This window comes from Tupaia chinensis, unplaced genomic scaffold, assembly GCF_000334495.1.
Source record: "Tupaia chinensis unplaced genomic scaffold, TupChi_1.0 Scaffold000573_1, whole genome shotgun sequence".
NCBI classification, from domain to species: Eukaryota; Metazoa; Chordata; class Mammalia; order Scandentia; family Tupaiidae; genus Tupaia; species Tupaia belangeri.
The window spans coordinates 927233-934004 of NW_006160087.1; positions in this window are offsets into that span (position 1 = coordinate 927233).

A 6772-nucleotide genomic window follows, 5' to 3' on the forward strand; every position below is an offset into this window, starting at 1 on the left:
CTGGCCCTCCCTCGGTGTCCCCTTCCTTGTCCTGAGCCTCCCTCGGTGTCCCCGTCCTTGTCCTGAGCCTCCCTCGGTGTCCCCGTTCTTGTCCTGAGCCTCTCCCGGTGTCCCTGTCCTTGCTCTGAGCCTCTCCCGATGTCTCCCTCCTTGCCCTGAGCCTCCCTCGGTGTCCCCGTTCTTGTCCTGAGCCTCTCCCGATGTCTCCCTCCTTGCCCTGAACCTCCCTCGGTGTCCCCGTCCTTGCCTTCAGTTTCCCTCGGTGTCCCCGTCCTTGCCCTGAGCCCCCCTCAGTGTCCAACCTGGTCTCTGCGTGCACATCTGCCCCTTCCCTGTCTTGTCGCTTTTCTGTCTCACTTTCTTTTCCTCTCCTCTCTCCCTCTCTCTCTCGCTCTCTCTGCTTTTGTGTCTCTTTCTTTCTGCCCTTCTGGCCGCCTAGTTTTTTCTCTGAGCCCCTGGTTGTCTCCGCGTTGTCTCTCTACTGCCTGTCTCCGTGTGTCCCTGCCCCTGTGTCCTTCTCCCACCCATCTCTCCCCCATCCACGTCCCACTGTCTTCCTGTCTCCTGTTCCGACTCCCCTGGCCAGAGCTTCCTTCCTCCGCCTGCCCACAAGGACGCCAGCCTCCCTCCACAGCCCCGCTCCCCCCTCCCTGCAGTGCAGTGTGCCCTGCCCTCCTCGCTCTCCCTCTCCCTGGTCTGGGTGTCCAGTAGCTGCTGCTAGGGAGTGAGGCCGGACTCTCAGGACCCCCGAAGGGTGCAAACTTGAAGCAACGCCGGAGCTCAGGTCCTCTGCGTTCCGCGGCAATGTCACTTGGTGAGGGGCAGTGGCTTCATGCTGCACTCCCACGACTTGGAATGCCACTGCTGTGCCACCTTCATACAACCTTGGCCAGGACTTGTGGTCAGAACTCCTTGGGTTCTGTCCGGCCCAGCCTAGGGGAGGGGGCTTAGCTCTGGGCTGGACCAGCAGCAGGAGGGATGCAGTGGGTGGACCCCACCTGGACCCGGGCGGGGGGGGGCAGAGCTTGGCTTCGCCTTCTAGGCAGTGCGCCTGGAGCTGCGGGAAGACCGAGAGCAGGAAAGTGTCTCGGGTTGGGCTTCCCCGAAGCTGACCTGGGACGAGAATTTCAGTGTAAGCAGTTTAGTCTGGACGTGGGCCGGGAAGCACCACCTGAGGAACAGCTGGGAGAGTCGTCAAGTCGTCAGGAAAGGGTTTGTTTCTCAGCTGGTGACTGCCCTGGGCGACCAGGAGGTCTGGGTTAGGGCGGCCTCCCCATGTCTGGGGATCTCTGTGGACTCCACGTGAAGCTGGAGAAGGGTGCTGGGCCCTCTCCCCCCGGACATCACGGGATATGGCAGTGGAAGGTGCCACTAAGGGGACCCCCAGCGGGGCCTGGGAGTGCCCCGTCGAGAGCTGGATGGAGCCTAAGCCTGGCACCTAAGGGCATGGCGGCTGGGTGACCGTGGGCTGGGGAGAGTCCGTTTTGTGTGGCTCTGCGGAGGTGTGCAAACGCGGGGCCTGGAGCGCCTCCAGTTAGTGTAATGCTGACAGTTCCCACCATGTTCTCAATTGGATGTGACATTCTTATTAAATAACTTCACCAGTAACTAGTAATAATAACACAGCCCTTACTTCCTGACCTAAATTGCTCAATGCTATTTTGGTGAGCAACCAGAGTGCTGCAGGGCTTCTGCAGAACAGCCTGCCTGATCGCTACACAGACGCACGCAGGCGCATGCACACACACACACACACACACACACACACACACACATGCACTCGTGCAGATGGAAAGTGTGCTGCACTGTCTCTGTGCAGCTACCTGTGTGTGCCCAGGTGCACGTGAGGGCCACACCTGCTCTGCCATCCAGGGCCCCCGGGCGACCCGCTGCATGGCAAGCTTCCCTGGCGGGGATTAATCCTCAGCATGGCTCCTGCGCCGAGTGAGACGGGACTTCAGATGCATCTCCTAGTGGGTGTACTTGCTCTGCTGGGCCCAGCTTCTTGCATTTACGCCCATCTCCCTGACTCGGGAGTTCCTTCCCCTTCCTTTTCGTTGGTGAACTGGTAACTCACCTTCCAAGGCCCAGTGCAGGTGCTCCTTCCTCCGAGGAGCCTTCTCCGACTCTCCCACGGCGTGACGGGTCACTCCTCGAATTGTTCGCCTCATTCAATCTGGTGACTGCTCTGTTCTGTTTTGTTAGCGGGACGTGGGACGTCCGGGGCAGGGAACAGGTCACGGTGTTTCTGACAACGGCTCTCTCGCTCGCCTTGTGAGACCCTTGAGTGTTTCCCAGATGGAAGTGGATGGAGGTTTGTGGGGAGTGGGTGTCTAGAAACAGACTAGGTGGGTTCTCCTCAGAGGTGAGCCGCTTTGCAAAGCTCCTAGTCTTTGTTTTTATTTTCCATCTTGACAAAAAATGTGAAATGTTCACTCTCACAGAACAAATAGACCTGTGACTCCGGTTTCACAGTGTACGTGGCTGATTTTGTCTGCTGTTGACAGTTCTGTCGTGTTCCTGACAGCTACAGCTTGGCTTCTCTCTGGGACCTCAGCATGATAAGTTGGGATGCCAGCCTGGCACTGATCCCTCGGGGAGCAGGGAGCCCCTTCCCGCTTCTCCCCATGCTGTGCTTAGGAATGTGGGGTCCTGGCAAGGCGGGGAGAGAACAAGTGGAAGAAAATGAAGCAGCGTGAGTGCGTATGAGCCAGTGGTCATCTGGTCCAGGTGACCACCCAGGACACGAGCAGTCCTGGGACCTCCTCTCCGCGGCTACTCTGTGGAGTCTCCCAGACGGCCGGTACCAGCAGGCTCCCTGCCCTCCCCACCTCCGTCCACCCACCAGCCTGCAGCATGTCCCCCAGATGATACAAGCTCCCCGGCAGAGGGGTCACGGCTGACTTCTGTCAGGAGCCGCCGCCCACCGCACGGGCCTGCCCTGCTGAGGTCCGTTACCGTGTGCCGGCGCAGTGACTGGACAGATGACCGTGTGGACCGTGCCGTCTTCTGACGCCTGTGGCTGTTCCCCTGGCTGAGCGTGGGGTTCTGGGTCTGTCCTGGGCGTGAATCCCAGGTCCACAACTCACTAGCTGAGTGACTTGGGAAGGTTATTTCGCTTTTGAGAAGGCAGTTTCCACTGTAAGACCAAGAACAGAATCCAAGCCTGCCTAGGCCGTCAGCTGAAATGCACAAGGGCCGTGGACCATGGTGCTTAAACCCACGGGCTCTGCAGCCAGGCTGCCTGCGTTCGCAGCCTTGCTCTTCCACTTCCTGGCTGTGCGACCTTGGACAGCCTTCTGGGTCTCTGTGCCTCAGTCCGCTCATCTGTGCTGGGGATAGCGATGGCACCTGCCTCCCGGGGGTGCTGGGAGGATTCCATGAGGGAAAGCACTGAAGCAGGGCCTGGGACAAGCCAGTGTCCAGGACATGTCTGGCAGGGTGTCTTGGCTCGTCACAGCCTGGATCCACATAGGGAGGCATTTAGGAATCAGGCTGCACCCTCTGGTGCCCCAAGTGAAGTATTTCCTCCCTCAGAACTTTCAGGGTGACTGGCCACACCCTGACTTCCATGGGGTTTCGGAATTTCATGAAGACCTTGAATCTCGAGCACCTGTGGGGTTTGGATCTGGGTCAGTCTGTCTAATGGGTGGGGGGAAGCCTCATGAGATTAAGATGGGAGATCTAAAATGGCCCTGCACAGAAACCCTCCTACTCTGCGTGAGGAGGGGGGCTGATGGGGAGGGCCCCACCGCTTGAGGGCCAAGAGAGCACAAGAGGTTACTCTTGGACACATTGTCACCCATTCTGCCCCCTGGGTCCCCAGGGTCTCAGTGAGCTGGTAAGGAGAGAATGGGTGCCCCCAAACCCTCAGCTGTGGGGCTCCCTTCTACCTCGTGGCATCTCATCCTGAGCCACTTGGGGCCAGAGACTCAGTGTGGAGGCCGTCCTCCGTAGCGTGGGGTGCTTAGCAGCCTCTCAGCCTCCACCCACTGGATGCCAGTTGCACCCTTCACCCCCCTTCCCCAGAGCTGCGACAATCAAAAATGTCTCCAGTATTGCCAGATGTCCCCTGGGAGCAGAATCACCCTCACCCCGAGCTGAGGCTCATTCTGCTAGACTGGAAGAGGACAGCAGCTGCCTACAGTTGGAAGACAAGTGAGCTGCGGAAGTCAGGAGGTAGAAAAAACCAGGCAAGCTTCGCCCAGCCGCCTGCATACTCAGGGTCGAGGGCCAGCAGGAGCACGCTCCCAGCACACCTCAGCGCCAATCGCCAGACGCAGGTTTCAGCAGTCAGGTTGCTGAGGAAAGGCCCTGCAGCTGGACAGGAAGGGCCATCCTTGGAGAGCGCCCCAGGGTGGTGGCTCTCAGCTTCACCTCACCATTCCCAGGGCCACAAGCCTGGTTAGAGGCCCTGGACACTTCTCGGGTGCCACGAGGCGGAGCCACGTAAGCAAAGATGTGCATGAGCATCAGCTGGAAGCCTATTGGACATGCTGGTCCTCAGGCCCAGCCAGGCCCACGGGGTGACAGGTGATTCTTCACACCTGAAGCTGGAGAGGCGCTGACCTAGGATGGAAAACGTGGGAAAACTGAGACCTTCCAGTCTGACAGGTAGTCCATAATTCGGGAACCCTAGGAAACACAGCTGCATTGAACTGGCAAGAGCTAGTGCCCGTGGTCTCTGTTCCTTCGCTGAATCAAAGGGGACTGGGGACAGACACCACATGGGTCTTCTCCATCCTTCGTGCTTCAGAAGGCAGTCTGCCTGTCCCTCAGAGCCCAAGGAAAAGACATCTGCTCCTCCTCGTCCGTTACTCGTCTTCTCCCTCTCCCCCTTTCTGCCTTTCCCAAGAAGAGTGCAGAGTTGAGGGGAGACACTCCAGGTGTCAGGTGCCCTGCCCACTCTCCCCTCCTCCGCTGCATCAGTTCTTTCATCAGATATGCACTGTGCACCTGCGGGAGGCCACCCCTTCTCTCTGAGGATCCAGTAATAAGCAAGAAGGAAAGGAAAAAGTCCCTGTCCTCAGAGACTTGCTGTTGGTTACTTAGTGTAATGTCCTCAGCATTCATACAGGTGGGAGAGTCTTGCAAGATTTCCTTCTTTTTTATAGATGAAGCAATAGGGCTGGCCCCACAGGGCAACGGTTGGGCTCTGCGTAGGGAGCTGGATCCCACATGGCTGACTGGTTCTGCTCCTGGCCCCGGGGGCTTGAACGACACGTGTGTGTCTGTGTGCTCAGGGTCCTGGCAGAGTGTAGGGATTGAATGAGGGATTTGCAGTGTGGCCCCGCCCCACTGGGAGGCTCTCACTCTCTCCGTCTTTCTCTCTCTGGTAAGTGCACATGCCCTGTGGCAACAAAGGGAAGAAAATGGAATAATAATACTCCATTGTATGTGTATACCACATTTTCTTTTTCCATCTATCCATTGATGGCTATTTGTGCTGCTTCCACCTCTTGGTTATTGTGAATAACACTGCAGTGAACACCGAGAGATTATGTTTTCAATTCGTTTGGACATCTACCCCGAAATGGGATTGCTGAATCATGTAATTCTATTTTCAGTTTTTCTGAGGAACTCTGACACTCTTTACAGTAGCCGCCACACCATTCCCGCTGACAGTGCACGAGGGTGCCAGTCTCCCCACATCCTCACCAGCACTCGTTACTTTCTGGTTTTGGATGGCGACCATCTGCATAGGTTGTGCTTTTGATGTGCATTTGCCTAGGGAATAGTGAGGCTGGGCATTTCTTCATAGGCTTTTTGTTGTTCATATATCTTCTTTGGAGAAATGTCTGATTAAGTCTTTTGCCCATTTAAGTGTAAAATTATTTTTTTATTGTCACTGAGTTTTAGAAGTTATCCTTTTTAAAAAATTTGTTAATTGCGTGTGTTTGCTTACCAGAGAGAGAGACAGAGACAGAGAGAAGGTAAGAAATCACTCCCTGGGGGTGATGGCCACATTACAAACCCTTCTCCTCCGTTCTCCTCTTGGGATTTTGGGCACACATGCACACATGTCCAGTGTGTTTTTCAAGCAACCAGGTCCTGGACTCGAACCGCACGGTTGCACATGTGGGATCTGGCCACCTTAACCGCCATTGCCTCCTGGCTGGCCTGGAGTTATTTTGTATGTTTTGGAATTTAACCCCTTATCAGTTACATGATCTGCAGATACTCTGTCCATCCCATACATGTCCCTTCACTGTGTTATTTCTTTGCAGTACAGAAGTTGTAAGTTTGTTGGAGTCCTGTTTGTGTATTTTGGCTTTTGTTGCCTGTGCTTGTGGTGTCATCCAAGAAATCGTTGCTAAGTCCAATGTCATGTAGTCTCCCTGTCTTCTATTAGGGATTTTATAGTTCCAGGTCTTACCTTTATGTAGTTAATCCATTTCGAGTTCATTTTTGTATCTAGTGTCAGATGAGGGCTCAGCTCCATCCTTAGCTGTGCACGTCCAATTTCCCAACACCAATTCTCCTCTTTCTGTTGTGGAGTGTTGGCACCTTTGTTACGGATCATCTGACTGTACTTGTTAGCGGTTTATCTTAGGCTTTCTGCTCTGTTCCACCGGTCTATAGGTCTGTTCTTATTCTGCTACCATACTGTTTTGAATACTGTAGCTTTAAAATATGTTTTGAGACCTCTAGCTTTGAAATATGTTTTGAGACCTCTAGCTTTGTTTTTCTTTCTCAAATTTGTTTTGGCAATTTGGGGTCCTTTGAGATTCCATCTGAATAGGATTTCTTTTTCTCTATTTCTGCAAAATAT